Source organism: Malania oleifera, chromosome 5 (genome assembly GCF_029873635.1).
Source record: "Malania oleifera isolate guangnan ecotype guangnan chromosome 5, ASM2987363v1, whole genome shotgun sequence".
NCBI lineage: Eukaryota > Viridiplantae > Streptophyta > Magnoliopsida > Santalales > Ximeniaceae > Malania > Malania oleifera.
The window spans coordinates 29,433,891-29,451,782 of record NC_080421.1 but is presented as its reverse complement, the minus strand read 5'-3'; positions in this window follow the sequence as shown (position 1 = coordinate 29,451,782).

Below are 17,892 nucleotides of genomic sequence, written 5' to 3'. Positions count from 1 at the left end.
GTTGGTCAATAACATATACTCCCCCACATATATGAGCTATATATAATACACTTTTTTTTCTTTTTGGAATTATCGAAAGAACTCCAGCAACGAGCCACTTTTCGAAATCCCTCATGTGGCACCAAACTCACGGATCAGCGATCTTCCCTCCTAATTCGCCAATCAGGATAATCGGATGCGATCACAGGTTCAAATCAGTCAGTTGGACGTTCGAGCCATCTGCTCCTCGAGACACAACTAGCGATATCCACCGTGCCAAGGCACGCTTTCATTCTTTTAGGAGTATATACACTTTCGTTAAAAATATACATGTATATATTTATTTATTTATTTGTTAATAAAATTTGCATTCTACCAATCATATCATATTTAGAGCCAATAAAGGGCATCCATAACATACATTTTATGATTAGAATATTTTTTATGTGAAAGGAAAAAAAAACAATCTTTTAAAAAGAAAATATTATACCTTAGTGAAAACCTAGGGAAAAAGCTTGTGGAGAGGAAGGGTGCATGGTAAGTTAGGTGACGTCTCATTATCAGCTGTCACGACATCTCGAGAGCAAGGTGCCCCGAGAGGGCAAATAAAAATAATAATGCTAATTTTCAAGAAACCTATTTTTACTTTGTAATGACCCCAAAAAAATAATATGCCTCGAAGTATTAAAAAAGAAAAATAATATTTTTTTAGATTAATTATTAATTAATTATTCATTTATTATTAAATTGAATTAATTAAATTAAGTAATATGATAATTATATATATATAAATATATATGTATAAATATATAAGGATAAAAGTTATATATGTATATATATATATATAATATAATATAATATTATATAGTTATAATTATGCATATGTTTTTTAATTGCAATTGCAATTCACAGACCCCAGCCATGAGCCATTTTCTCTCTCCTCACGCCCTTACTCTCTCTCTACTCGATTTTCTCAGTCAAACGTGTGCAGATTGAAAAACAGAAAAAACCACTAGATTCTTATCTTGGCCACTAACATTTTAATTGGAGTGAATTTGTTGTAGGAGCGTCGTAAGCACCACTCCTAGGATAAGGTAACCTACTCTTTCTTCTCAATCTCTCTCAAATCTTCAGCCAAATTAATGATCAGACATCACCACAAGGTGTTGACTTCGATCCTTAGTAATTTAATCAGAACAGATTTTTGATTTGGGAATCCTAAGCCCCACTCCAACGCTAAGGTGAGAAGTACAAATTATGTCAATTATTTTAGAATAGATGATTATATCAATTATTATGTCAGTTAAATTATAATAGATGATTATTAAATTGGAGTATTTGATTATATCAGATTTTTGGAATTAAGTTAAATTGTAGGGAATTGATTAAATGGAATTTTTTGGGAATATTTTAGAATTAGATTAAACTGCGGGGATATGATCATAGTGGTATTTTTAATATGTTATAAATTAAATTTAAATATGGGAAGCGGATCAAACCCGCATTTTTATAATTTAACCGGTTAATGGGAGCGTGTGAGCATAGAAAATGTTAAAAATAATTATAATTATGAGATTGAGTTGATTGAACTGAGAAAAATGTGATTTCAGGATTTTGAATTTCGTACGTCACGGGCGAGGGTTTAGAGATTTTTAGCAAGCCTCTCAGTAAGCAGATAAGTGGAATAAATTATAACGGGTATTTTTGGGAAAATTAATTATTGAGTAAGATTGTGAAAATGAGAATATGGCATTTAGATTTTAATTGTTGAGTAAGATTGTGAAAATGAGAATATAGTATATAGTTTTGAAAATGATGATATAGATATTTTTCCTATGATCATTATACTATGAGTATCAGTTAAATTTTGTGTGGCATGAGAATTACGAAACAACAGATTTATACTTGAAGTATATTTGAACTGAGATGTGTGATTTGCACTAGGAAAATGAGGCTATGATATATATATATTGAAATGTTTTATACAGAAATGAAGATATGAGAAACTCAGTTATGTTTTATATACATATTTGTAATGACATGAGATTTATAAATGGAAATAATGAAAAGTGGAATACAGGATTGCTTTATAAAGAAACAATGAAATGTGATACATATATGTGTATTTTACTGGAAAATGATGGAATATGACATATTGAAATGTTTTCAATGATAAACGATGAAATATGATATATCGATATGTTTTTATTGAAAAATGACGATGTATGTGATACACACAGAGATGTTTTATATAAAAATGTTGAATTCAGATACGCACACATATGAGATCAAATGAATACAGATATGATGATAATGATACAGAAAGATCTCGGGGGATGGCGAGACATAACACCCTGATGATAATAATTACGGAAAGATCCGGGGGGACGGCGAGACATAATGCCTTGATGATGAATGACAGAATAAGTCTTGGGGGACGGCGAGATGTAACGCCCCGATGACGATTATTGAGAAAGGCAAAGGGAGACGGCAAGACGTAACGTCCTGATTCTTGGGACTTAGCCCGAGGGCTTGTTGTGAGGGACAACGAGACGTAACGCCTCTAAGCGAGTGCCTGACGTGTATGGCTGGATTGAGGGACGGCGAGACGTAAAGCCACAATATCAGCAAATGTGAACTGTGAATGGACCATGTAGAGAGTAGATTTATTAAACTGCATCATGCTATCTATGATACGCTATTATATATATATATATATACACACACATATATATTGATAGGTTTGTAACGATCTGAATAGAAATGGTCTTTAAACAATAAAAGAAAAGGAAATGGAAGCCGGAAACAGAAGGAAGCAGTCGACGACATTAAACTTTGGAAGGACTAACGGAAAGGGGATCAGCAGGGCTTCGTCGACGAATACAGGGGATTCGTCAACGAAGGCTTAAGAAAATTCGTCGACGAATACAGGGGACTCGTCGACGAAGAAATACCGAGAGGGGGGTTTGAGCCGACTGAATTTCGTTGACGAAGGACTGAATTTCGTCGATGAAATTTATAAAGAATTCGCCGACGAAGGACAGGCTCGTCGACGAAATCCCCTGTTCTATATATACGGAAAATTCGGATTTTTTAAGCTTCTTTAAAAAGCTAACTCTCTCTCTCTCTCTCTCCCCTTTAGTTCTCTCCCTTTCTTTCGTTGATTTTGGGCCAGATCTTCACTGGATCGACAATCCGAAGTCACCACGATACTCCTGGGGAAGTTCTCTCCAAATCTGTCGGAGCGGATCGTCGGTGAAAGTAAGGTGGAAACCGTCCCAAATCTAGAGTAAGACTTTTTACTCATTATTTGGACTTTTGACAGTTGAGAAAAGTGTTATACACGTAGAAATATCGAAGTTTAATCTTGGGAATTTTCATTTCTAGGGGTGTTGAATTGGGAACGTAGGAAATCATCCCTAAGTTGAGGTAAGGCTTTTAAGCCGAATTTGACTTAGTGATAGTTATAGGAAATGTTGTACATACGAAAATATTGAACTTTAATACAGAGAGTTTTCATTTTCAGGGTGTTGAGTTAGGAACCCTGCGGGCACGAGACAGTTTTATTAGGGGCTTTCCAGGAATCAGGTAAGCGGATAAACTAAACTAGTTTCGTTTTGAGATAATGCATATATATGTATATATAACATCTGGTTTCAGGAGAAATGAATATATTTATATATATATATATATATATATATGATTTATATTTGCAAAATACTGTGAAAATGATCGTATGTTGAATATGTAAAAATCTGTTTGTGTGGCATGAGTAAAAATGTTGTGAAATACTATTTTCTGGGAATGTGGATGATATGAATTTTTATGATGGAAAACTGGCGTACGGGCCGAGGTTTCTATATGTTTTGCCGGCGTACGAGCCGTGCTATGTGACCGTGATTTGCCGGCGTACGGGCCATGCTATGTGATTGTGATTTGCCGGCGTACGGGCCGTGCTATGTGGATGTGATTTGCCAGCATACGGGCTGTGTTATGATATGTTTGTCGGCATACGGGCCGTGCTATGATGTGATTTGCCAGCGTACGGGATGTGCTTTGTGTTGCCGGCGTACGGGCCGAGCTTTGATAAAATGTGTAATACCGGCGTATAGGCCGATGATTTTTATGACACACATATATACATGTAAAATGATATGATTGATGTGAAAATTAATGATATGAGATATTCATGTGTCACGATTTTAGTATATGTATATGATATCAGAACTTGGTTGGCTTGGTTTAGGCTAGCACTTGCACGGTACTGTTACTATGTGTCCATGGTCTTCATGATCATGATATTTGTGTTAACGTCGTTGTACGGAGTGGTATGAGATTGGATGGTCGATGTGGTTATTAAAGAAGTGTGCTGTGATCGCCCCTGGTGTACGGACCAGGTCTAGCAGACCTATCAGACCTACAGACTACTGTTTGACTTGGCAGTGGTTGGCCAACCATTGTCAGGTCCCTTCTTCGGGCCACACAACCCAGTCATGTGGGGGTAATACATGACAACAACCAACTAACCTACCAGAAATGTTTTTATGTTATTATTATTATGATATGAGATGGGATATGCTATGAAAATGCAGTATGTTCTGCCATATTTTGATTTATACATATGTTTTCCCAGATTTGTTAAAACAGTACTGAATATATTATGTATGGTATAGGTAGAACATGGATTACTCATGTTGCCACACACTGATATTAGTTTATTCCCTTACTGAGAGGTGTCTCACCCCTAAATCTTATTAACTTTTCAAGAGACCCAGATAGGAGAGCGGGAAAAGCCCCGCTAATCTAGTGCAGGTTAATTGCCCTTTTTGAAGGGTAAGTTTTGTAGGGACAGTTAGATTTTTGTGGGGAATGTCCCTAGATGTGATTTTTGAGATGCATATACTGAGATACAGTGATGGTAGTAACTCTGGTGTTGTAATGCATGTTATAATGAGATGTATATGATTATATGCTTTCTGCTATGTATTCTGATATATCCTTGGTACCCACGGGTCCAGGTGGATGGTGACTTGCTGGGCTGGAATGTATGATGTTGATTTATTATTATTATAAAAAAAAATATATGGAAAATAAGCAAGTCGTGACAAGGTTTATCATAAATTGTAATGATATATGTGTGTTATGAAGTTCATAGTTACGAATTAATTATATGGAAGTCATATTTATTTAAGGATAACATAAGGAATGTATATAGATAATTGTTGCAGTAAAACTCATCTGCTACACACTATCAATAATTTATTCCATATTACTAAGAGGTGTCTCACTCAGAATTTAAACAATTTAGGGAATTAGGACCGATGAGTAGAGAGAGCTCCAAGATAAAAGGGAGTTGGTACCCTGGTAGACAGGGTAAGTGTTTTGTGTTGGGGATGTGTTTGTGTAATCCCCTAGAGTATTTTGTTAATCTTGGAGATGTGTATAAACGTGCGTATATATGGATGGTTAGTACTCTGGTATTTGTATTTGGGATGGTGTATGTATTAACTTCCGATGTTAGGTATATTTATCAGTGATGAACTAGTTACCCGGTACCCAACTTTGGGTCGGGTTATCTTGGTATATGGTATCAGAGTTAGTTGATAGATGATGATTGATTATTATTATTATTATTAGAGCTTAGGTTGTTAGGTTCTACAGACTTCAGCGGAATACAATATCAAAGTATAGGAATGGATCTTAAGGAGAATAGGGGATGGGTAAATTGAGCTATGAGTTAGTTATTGTTAGAGGATGAGATTGGAAGTTAGGATTCTATCTTGCAACCTAGAGACAGGAAATTCCATGGTGGTTTCTGTGATTTTTCTGGGATGATGTTTTCAGGAAAGTCATAGTAAACTATCGCTAGTTCTTGTTACTGAGTGGTAAGACTAAATCTTAAACTGGGAATAAGGATGTTAAGTCGATTGGTGGTAAAAGGATATTTTACGATTCTTAGCTAGACAAATGTACTAGTTATGTTATGAAGTTAGGATCCTCAGACTACTTTGTTCTATTTCCTAGGTGAACCCCATGACAATTTTTGTTTCTGAGCAGAGGGACTAGAACTTGAGATGTTAGTTGGTTGGGTAGGTCATAATTTTTGTGGATTTAGGGTTTGGTCCTTAAAATGACTTAGCGCATATAAGAAGGAGGATAGTTTAAAATGACTTAGCGCATATAAGAAGGAGGATAGTTAAGGTTTTGAGACTGAGTGGTGCATTCAGGCTTACCTTGGAAATGTGGATGTTTAACCATTTCCTTGGTAAGAAAATTGTATCAGTTACGTTAAGGTATAAGAAATCTAAAATTGTTTAGGTTCTATTTTCAGGGGTGGACCCTAGGAATAACAATGCAAATGCTGGAAGTAGTGGCAACGTGGGGGCTTCCAGCATAGATGGCAGTGACCTTAAACAGGTGCTACATAGTGCAGGACAACAGGTCATGGCAGGGATTGTGTGGAACTATGGGGACAAAATTGTCCACCAGCTGACTCGGGTTGCACTGCCAAGTAATTTATCTACATGAATCCCCCGACTTTTAAGAGAGGAGTCAATCAAATCATTGCGAAGGAATGGATCCAAGAGATGGAAGGTATATTGGCAAGTATCCACTGTGTAGATGAGTAGAAAGTTTTGTATGCTGTTTTGAAAATGACTGTGGAGGCCAAGCGTTGGTGGATATCGATAATGCTACTCTAAGAACAAAGGCCAGAACTAGCAACCCTGACATGGAACTGTTTTAAGGAAATTTTCTATGATCGATACATTCACTCTTATACCAGAGATGCCCAGGCAGAGGAGTTTATGAACCTAAACTAGAGAAGGAGATCTATGCCTCTTGAATTTCAGGCACGTACCAGTCAAGGGCCTTGGAGAAGACATGGTGGCAGTGTAGGCCAAAGACAGGGAATGGGAGATCAGACTGAACTGGGTAATTAATCACACCCTCCTTGTCCTGGGTGTTACAAGAGACATTTAGGAGAATGTTGGATTAAGAGGGTGATCTATTATCAGTGTGGTAGATTCGGACATGTGGCATGTGACTATCGTGCGCTACCCAGTAATGTGTATGCTTCTAGACAATTTCGAGGAAACAACCAAGCACCTCAAGGTTGTTAGCAGAGGAACACCGCCTAGGCACGAGTGTATTCGCTTACACCAGAAAAGGTGGAGACTGTAGGTGACGTGGTGACATGTATTATAGTTATAATTTCAGTTAAAACTATGGTTTTGTGTGATTTAGAAGCAATACGTACGTTTATTTCTTGGAAATATATCAGACTGTGTAAGATGGAGACTTAATTGTTAGGCACCAAATTATTTGTAGCCACACCAATAGGAACAATGGTAAAATGTAGAAAGGTGCTTAAGGATTATCAAGTGGATATTCAGGGAAGGATATTGCCCACTGATCTAGGCGTAGGTTTGTTATGATCTTGGCAATGGAATGGTTAGTTGCCAATTATGCCAGTATTGACTGTTATCAGAAAGAGGTAGTATTCAGACCTCTAGGAGAGTAGGAATACAGATTGGTGGTGATATGTGTGCATACCCCACCACAGATATTATTAGCCATTCAGGCGAGGAGGTTGCTATTGGAGGGATGCTAGGGGCACCTGGCCTATGTAAAGAAAGTGCCAGAAGGGGAATTAAACTTGGAGGATATCCCGATAGTGAGGGATTTTTTTGATGTGTTTTCGGAGGATTTTCTGGGACTGCCTCCTGATCGTGAGATAGAGTTTGCTATCGACCTATCTCTGGGAACAGTGCTGATTTCTAAAGCGTTGGATAGAATGGCTCTGGCAGAGTTAAAAGAATTGAAAGAGCAGTTGCAAGATTTGTTAGACAGAGGATTTATCAAACCCAATGTGTCACCCTGGGTAGCTCCAATGTTATTTGTAAAGTAGAAGGATGGGTCGATGAGAATGTGCATCAACTACAGTGAGATCAATAAAGTGACAATTAAGAATAAATATCCGCTTCCTCGCATTGATGATTTGTTTGACCAGTTTCAGGGGACACAAACATTCTCTAAGATTGATTTGCGACCTGGATACCATCAGGTAAAGGTCAGAACGGAGGATGTTCCAAAGGCAGCATTCAGAACCAGGTATGGCCACTATAAGTTTCTGGTTATGCCATTTGGTTTAACAAACGCTCCTATTGTATTTATGGACCTGATGAACAGGGTCTTTCATTAGTACCTAGATCAATTTATAGTAGTTTTTATAAATGATATTTTGGTGTAAGAGCCCTAAAGAGCATGAGGAACATTTGAGGATAGTGCTTCAGGTGCTGAAGTAAAAGAAGTTGTATGCAAAGTTCAAAAAGTGTGAATTCTAGCTAGAGCAAGTTACTTTCCTCGGACACATGGTATCCAGGGGTGGCATTTTGGTTGATCCGAGTAAGATTGAGGCAATAGTAGAATTGAAAAGACCAAAAAATGTGTAGGAAATCATAATTTTCTTGGCATTGGTCGGGTACTACAACAGATTTATTGAGGGCTTCTCTAAATTGTCGATTCCTTTGACAAGATTGACCAGGACAGGTGTGAAATTTGAGTGGACCGACGAATGTGAACGGAACTTTCAGTAGTTAAAGCAGCAACTCATCACTGCACTGGTTCTGACGATTCCTTCGAGAGGAAAGGGTTTTATAATTTATAGTGATGCCTCATACAAAGGGCTCGGGTATGTTCTGATGCGACGGGGGGAGAGTTGTAGCACATACTTCACGGCAGATCAAAGAATATGAAAAGAATTACCCTACCAATGATTTGGAGTTAGCAGCAATGGTTCATGCCTTGAAAATTGGAGACATTATTTATATAAGGGTAGGTGTGAGATATTTACAGACCACAAGAGTTTGAAGTATTTCTTCACATAGAAAGAATTAAATATAAATCAAAGGAGGTGGTTGGAGTTAATTAAAGATTATGACTGCACCATCTATTACCACCTAGGAAAAACTAATGTGGTAGCTGATGTTTTAAGTGGGAAATCAATGGGTTCATTAGTATTAACAATGAATACTCAGCATTTGATCTAGATGGATTTAGAAAAACTTGGTGTGGAATTGGTAGAGGGAGATCACCAGGCATTTATTGCTAATCTAGTACTTCAGCCCACCATATAGGGAAAAATATATATAATAAAGTTGCTCAGATGAGAGATGTGGAATTAGTAAAAATTATGGATAAAGTGCAGAATGGTTAGGGGGCAGAGTTTAATATCTCAAAGGACGGAGCTTTGAGCTTCCGTACCAGACTTTGTGTGCCAGCTGACATTAAGATCAAAAGAATTATCCTGGAGGAAGCACATTGATCTCTTTATACAATGCAACACCCTGAAAGCACAAAGATGTACAGGGATCTACGAGAGTCTTTTTGGTGGGGTAATATGAAGAAAGAAATTGTTAAATATGTAGAGCAGTGTTTGACATGTCAGCAGGTGAAAGTTGAGCATTAGAGATAGGCGGGAATATTGCAACCACTTCACATTCCCGAATGGAAGTGGAAGCACATTTCGATGAATTTCGTCACAAGGTTATCGTTGGCACGTCATCAACAGGATGCCATCTGGGTAGTCATTGACCGATTGAAAAAGACTATCCACTTCCTTCCAATCAGAGTTAACTACTCCATGAGTAGACTGACAGAGTTGTACATACAAGATATAGTAAGACTACATGGCGTGCCAGTGTCCATTGTATCGGACCGAGACCCACGGTTCACATCTCAATTTTGGAGGAGTTTGTAAAGGGCCATGGGTTCTTAGTTGACGTTCAACACAACATTTCATCATCAGACAAATAGGTAGATGGAGAGGATGATACAGGTTCTAGAGGATATGTTACGAGCATGTGTGCTGGACTTTGGGGGGGGGGGGGTTGGATACAGTTTATGCCACTGGTCAAGTTTGCCTATAATAATAGCTATTAGGCCAGTATTCATTGGATGAAACATTATACGTCGGAGGTACCCACAGTTATTTAGCGAGGGCCAACATTAGTTAGGTAACCGTGGCGGTTTAGTCGGCTGCTTGGTTAGTCTGTATATAGACTTGCTTAGTATTGGTTAGCAAATTTCGAGAATGAAATTTTTATAAAGAGAGGAGAATGTAATGACCCCAAAAAAATAATATGCCTAGAAGTTTTAAAAATAAATAAATAAATAATATTTTTTAGATTAATTATTAATTAATTAATTAATTATTATTAAATTAAATTAAATAAATTAAGTAATATGATGGCTTTATATATATATATATATATATATATATATATATATATATATAGGTATATACTAGATATATAATATAATATTATATTATATAGTTATAATAATACATATGTCATAACCTGCAGCTTCCTTTGAAGCTTTAGGAAATTTCCAATTGCAATTGCAATTCACAGACCCCCAGTCGTGAGCCATTTTCTCTCTTCTCATGCCCTCACTCTCTCTCTCTCCCTCTTTCCTTGATTTCCTCGATTAACGTGCGCCGATCGAAAAATAGAAAATACCACTGGGTTCTTATCTCAGTCACCAACATTTTAACCAGAGTGGATTTGTCATAGGAGTGTTGTAGGCACTACTCCTTGGATAAAGTAAACCCACTCTCTCTTAATTTCTCTCAAATCTTCAACCAAATTGACGATCGAACATCACCACAGGGTCTCGGCTTCGATTCTTAGCAATTTAATCGGAGCAGATTTTTTATTTGGGGATCCTAGGCACCACTCCAAGGCTAAGGTGAGGAGTACAAATTATGTCAATTATTTTAGAAATTCAATCGGTCAAATTATAATAGGTGATTATTAAATTTGAGTATTTGATTATATCAGATTTTTGGGATTAAGTTAAATTGTAGGGAATTGATTAAATGGAATTTTTTGAGAATATTTTGGAATTAGATTAAACTGCGGGGATATGATCATAATGGTATTTTTAATATGTTATAAATTAAATTTAAATATGGGAAGTGGATCAAACCCACATTTTTAGAATTTAACCAGTTAATGGGAGCGTGTGAGTTTAGGAAATGTTAAAAAGTAATTGTAATTATGGGGTTGAGTTGATTGAACTGGAAAAAAAATGTGATTTTAGGATTTTGAGCTTCGTACGCCATTGGCGAGAGTTTAGAGATTTTTAGCAGGCCTCTCAGTAAGCAGGTAAGGGGAAAAAATATAACAGGTATTTTTGGAAAAATTAATTATTGAGTAACATTGTGAAAATGAGAGTATGATATTTAGTTTTAAATTGTTGAGTAAGATTGTGAAAATGAGAATATAGTATTTAGTTTTGAAAATGATGATATAGATATTTTTCCTATGATCATTATATTATGAGTATCAGTTAAACTTTGTGTGGCATGAGGATTACGAAACAACAAATTTATACTGGAAGTATATTTGAACTGAGATGTGTGATTTGCATTGGGAAAATGAGGCTATGATATGGGAAACTTTTGAATTGAGATGTGTGATTTGCATTGGGAAAATGAGGCCATGATATGGGAAACTAAGTTATGTTTTTATATACATATTTGTGATGACGTGAGATTTATAAATGGAAATAATGAAAAGTGGAATACAAGATTGCTTTATAGAGAAACAATGAAATGTGATACACAGATGTGTATTTTACTGGAAAATGATGGAATATGACATATAGAAATGTTTTCAATGATAAATGATGAAATATGATATATCAATATGTTTTTATTGAAAAATGATGATGCATGTGATACACACAAAGATGTTTTATACAGAAATATTGACTTGAGATACACACATATATGAGATAAAATGAATACAGATATGATGATAATGATACAGAAAGATCCCTAGGGACGACGAGACATAATGCCCCGATACCGGGGGACGGTGGGACGTAACGCCCCAATGATAATAATTACCGAAAGATCCCAAGGGGTGGCGAGACATAACGTCCCGATGATGAATGACAGAATAGGTCCCGGGGGATGGCAAGACGTAACGCCCCGATGACGATTACTGAGAAAGGCAAAGGGGGAAGGCGAGACGTAACGCCTTGATTCTCGAAACTTAGCCCGAGGGCTTGCTGTGAGGGACAGCGAGACATAATGCCTCTAAGCGAGTGCCTGACGTGTGGCTGGATTGAGGGACAACGGGACGTAACGCCTCAATCTCAGCAAATGTGAATTGTGAATGAACCATGTGGAGAGTAGATTTATTAAATGACATCATGCTATCTATGATACGCTGTTATATATATATATATATATATATATATATATATATATATATATATATATATATATACATATATTGGTAGGTTTATCATAAACTATAATGATATATGTGTGTTAGGAATATCATAGTTACGAATTAATTATATGGAAGTCAAATTTATTTAAGGATAACATAAGGACTGTATATAGATAATTGTTGTAGTAAAACTCATCTGCCACACACTGTCAATAATTTATTCCGTCTTACTGAGAGATGTCTCACTCAGAATTTAAACATTTTAGGGAATCGAGACAGATGAGCAAAGAGAGCTCCGAGATAAAGGAGAGCTGGTACCCTGGTAGACAGGGCAAGTGTTTTGTGTTGGGGATGTGTTTGTGTAATCCCCTAGAGTATTTTGTTAATCTTGGAGATGTGTATAAACATGTGTATATATGGATGGTTAGTACTCTGGTATTTGTATTTGGGATGGTGTATGTATTGACTTCCGATGTTAGGTATATTTATCAGTGATGGACTGGTTACCCGGTACCCCACTTCGGGATGGGGTATCTTGGTATATGGTATCAGAGTTAGTTGACAGAAGATGATTGATTGATTGATCATTATTATTATTATTATTATTATTATTATTATTATTATTATTATTATTATTATTATTATTATTATTGTTGTTGTTGTTGTTGAAAAAAAATGGTAGAAAAAAAAAATTAGGGCGTCACATACTTGGTGCGGTTAGAACTTCCGATTACTACTCAATTAAGAGTAGTATTGATTTGCGTATACTAGAATTGGGATCGAGAGTTCGGTTATGCTAGGAGAAGGTATTTGCACTCCCTACGTACTCGTTTTACGAGTGGTATCTAATTAACTAAGAATTATCCTTAAATTGAATTTTAATAACCTTTTATTTTACTCCTTAAATAAAACAAGTAAGTTAAAAATATACATAATTAATGGAAAAATAATAGAAACGGGGTGTGGTTTGGGTTTGTCTAGCGAGATCCCCACTTTTGGGGGTCTTATTAGACTTTGCTAAACCACACTAGTTTCTATTATTTTTTCATTAATTATGTATATTTTCAACTTATTTGTTTACTTAAGAATGAGTAAAATAAAAGGTTATTAAAATTCAATTTAGGGATATTCTTAGTTGATTAGGTACAACGAGTGCGTAGGGGGTACGAATACCTTCCCCTAGCATAACCGAACTCCCAATGCCGATCCTGGTATACGCAAACCGATACTACTCTTAATTAAGTAGTAATCAGGTGTTCTAACTGCACTAAGTAAAAATAGGTTTGTGGTGACTCCAAACTTCAATTTTTTTCCCAACGCACTGTGATTTTTTATTTTTCTTTTTATTTATTTTATTTGTTTACTTTTATTTATTTATTTGTTTATTTTAAAGGAGTCAATTAAAGAACTCCAAATTCAATTTATAGATAATTCATAATTAACTAGGTATTGTTCGTAGAAAGGGTGTGTAAGGGGTGCTAGTATATTCCCCTCGCATAATCGAATTCTCGATCTCGATTTTGGTAAAGCAGATTGAGACTGTTGGTTCCTTGGCTTAGGAATAGTCTAGAGACCAATCAATGAGTAGTAAATAGGTGCTCTAACCGCACTAAGATAAATGATAGGTTAGTGGCGGCTCCATCCTAAATTTTAATATCTATTATCCCTCGCCATTCTGGACCTTTCTCCGGCGTCAGGTGAGAGCTTGAGAGTAAAAAGGAGTAGGGGAGGGGACAGGGTGATGTGAGAAAAGCTGAGTTCGAGCCTTTGGATGATGGAGAAAGGGTCAGAGTTAGGGTCCTTGGGGAGCTCGATGGATAGAGAGTGGGCAACCTAGTCTAAATCTTGGACAAGTTCTTCCTTAGGCCTAGATGAGAAGGGTCAAGACAGAGAAATGAAGCGTAGAGAGAGAGCACGAAAAAAAAAAAATAATGTGGCAAAAAGGAGAAGAGAATCCGAGGAGGAGTCGCTTCAACTAAAGAGGAGATGTAGCGAAGGAGAAGGCCTTGAAGTTGCAGAGGCATTAATGGCGTCGGAGGTCCCTATATTTTAGAGAGAGAGAGAGAGAGAGAATGCGCGCTTTAGAGACAAAAAATATGTATTGGTTTACAAATTTTCTAGGCAGTGATTTCCTTTGTTATTTGTATAGGTTCATATCTACCTTGGTGCTTGCTGGCGATGATTTTCTCAATAGCTCTTCGAATTCTGTCGAATGGCTTTGGATACGTTGCGTGGTAGATCATGTGCCCCACCGAATGTTATACGAGTTTTGTCTCCTGCAAGTGAGCAAGTAATTTGCCTGAGTTTCTTTTCGGTTGGGTATTTTGACGAGTCCTAGTTTTTTCCTTCAATCAAATTTGGCATTGCGCTTGATAAATCTATTATGGTATATGCTAAAAACTACATATGATTAAAAGGCTCGACACATCATTTGTTTTGGTTTCTCCACAAAACTTAGCCTAAGTTTTTTGAGAATTTCCTTGCCATTTTCTTAGGCAATGTCTCTCACTTTTTCTCTTTCTTCACGGCTTTAGGTTTCTTCACAAACCTTGGGTCCAGTTTATATGCTTTAGGTGTAACTAGTACCCCTCTTCTTGCAGCTTCATTAAACAAAGCATTTGCCTTATCAACAAGTCCATAAGCACACAACTTCCCCATAAACAAATAATAAGTCTTAATCCCAAGTTTGCATTGTAACGATCTGCTTATCTTATCATATATCAAAATATAATCAATAACAAAGTCAACCCAAACCCGTGAGTAATGGGGACACACCTGACATTCACAGCGGAAACCTAAGCAGTAGCAAATATAAATCAAAATTCATACAACCATAAAATATATAATACCAGAGTCAACTACATCCCCAAGTACTGTGTTTATATACAATCTCCAAAAACAAAAAGTATCTTTAGGATCCCACATCCAAAAACTTCTGATCCTAGTCCAAACTTACCCTTCTAGCGGGGTAGCTCAACAGACTCAACGGCAGCCTCGATCCGCTGGTCTTTCTGGGTTTCCTGAAAAATGTTTAATATTCGGGGGTGAGACACTTCTTAGTAAGGGAAAATAAACTAAATATAGTTGTGTGGCAACATGAATATTTGATACAATTATACATATACAGTACATTTTATATACTTGAAAACATTCATCATATTATACCGAATAATTATATACTTTCGTATTTTCTAATAAATCATACAGTTCATAAAATATCTGATATAACTGATAATACTGAAAATTTACCCAGGATGTATAGCTAGCTGATTTAATGTATTACCCCCCATGAAGGGTTGTGCAGCCCGAAGGCAGGACCCGACAATGGCCGGCCGACCACTGCCGAGTCAAAAATGTTTGTAAGTACGATGGGCCCGCCACACCCTAGTCCGGACTGCCAAGTGGACGTCTACAACTCTACACTTAAAGCCACATTGACTATCCATCTCCCACCCCCTTATGGGGTGGTTAGCATAAGTATGAATATAGATATCTGATCCGTATAGCAACGGTAACGTGCTCTTGTAACTGAACTAAACTAATATTCGGGTTTTGATAACATATGATACATAATAATATACCGTTTAACATAAATAGATTGATATCATTTTCTGTAGTAACATAATACATACATATACATGCGGCCTTGCATCGATTACTTTCATATCTGTGGCCTTGCACATATCGATTACATACATATCTGTATTTTCTTAATAATATTCAAATACAATACATTCTTTTCTAAAAAATTAATTTGCTGATAAATGATAATAATTTGTATGAAAAATAACTGCTTTAGTTTATTTCTTTACCTGATACTGAAAAGAAACCCCCTAAAAACATGCTTGTCCTGCACCCGCAGGGTTCCCCATTCAACACCCTGAATCCAACAATTCTCATAATTAAACTTCGGTATTTTTACGTGAATAACATTTCCTATAACTACGGTAAGACCAAATTTTGCAATAAAAGCCTTACCTTAAACCAAGGATGAATTTCAACTCAGTCCCACCAACGATCCGCTCCGGTAGACTTGGAGAAAACTTCCCTAAGAGCGTCATGGTGGCCTCAGATCTTCGATCCGGCGAACGACGGAGTCGAAATTGAAGAGAAAGGAGAGAGGAACGTAGGGAGGAGAGAGAGAGAGAGAGAGAAAGGGTTTGAGCGTCAAAATTCCGCTCAAAAAATGAAGTTTGACCTTTTTATACACTGGCCTTCGTCGACGAGCCACGTCACCTCGTTGACGAGGTCAAGAAGGCTTCTCGTTGACGAACTCTCCCCCTCGTCGACGAAATTCAGATTTGCCAAAATCATCCTCTCGGTATCTTCTCGTCGACGAGGTGTACCCTCGTCGACGAGCCCACAGGAAGCGTTCGTCGACAAAGCTTGCTGCCGCTTTTTATAAATTTTTCCATTTTCCTCTCTCTCTCTCTCTCTCTCTCTCTCTCTCTCTCTCTCTTTTATTGTTATTTAAATACTATTATTCTTCTGGTCATTACATGCATCCATCAGTTTTCATCATTTTAAAAATAAGATTGCATGATCAACTCTTTTAATTCCACAAAGAACTTTATAAACCCATAATACGCCTTCTTATCAAGATAATCCCTGAATCCTGTAGATTTCATCCTATCAATCATCTCATCCCTCTCTCCAACTATTGCAGCCTGATAGAGACTTCTCGTAAAAATAAGAAAAGTTGTTGCATTGGGAAAACATCCCCACTCACCTATTGCTAGTGTATGGCAAGTGAGCTACATGCTGTTAAAATCTGACTTAGAAAATACCATAAATAACAAAGCTAAGTAAAACCTATATGCCTGTTGCAATATAAATCATACCTATGTTGCTTAACATAAACTGATTTTCCTGAATATTTATTCATAATACTACAAATATCTATATGTATGACTATTTTCTATAAATATGATTGTACATATATATAATAATTGAAAAGATTCCCTAGATGGATAACTGAAAGTCATGATTTAACCCCTTATGACAGGGTTGTGCGGCCCGAAGGTGGGACCTAACCTGGCTGGCCGACTAGGGTAAGTCAACTGAACTTCGATAGTTAGATCAACCCCTTTAACCCATATATGATGCGGAGCCTGTCCACAATATAGACACGATCAATTTCTGAATACCACATACTATCTGAGTAGTGGTTGCACTCTGAACTGAATATAGCTACGGTACTGAGCGCTGCTGACTAAATATAGTCCATCAGGGTCTGATACTATGTAAATAACTGATATTTCTAAATTACCATTTTACCATGATTTGAAATAACCATAACCCTATAAAACTTATCTAAAAATATGAATAACTGACTGAATATTTAGTTTTTGTATAATTGAAAAGCTGTCTCAATATCTGAATATCTGGGTGTTATGGTTCTGAAATCATGATGTTCTGAAATTGCTGAAAATATATGTTTTTGAGTATACTGTATACTGAAAATTCATCATTCTATAAACATATAAATATTAGGATATTTCTGCTAAAAAGCTGTAAAAATGGTATTTGTAAATTATATAAATACTATACTATTTTATTACCAACTCATGTCACACAATTAAATATTAGGGTTATCAGAATCTTAAAACTATATTTATGGTCTGAATAATAATATGGTAATAACATATAATTTGTACTGAAATCA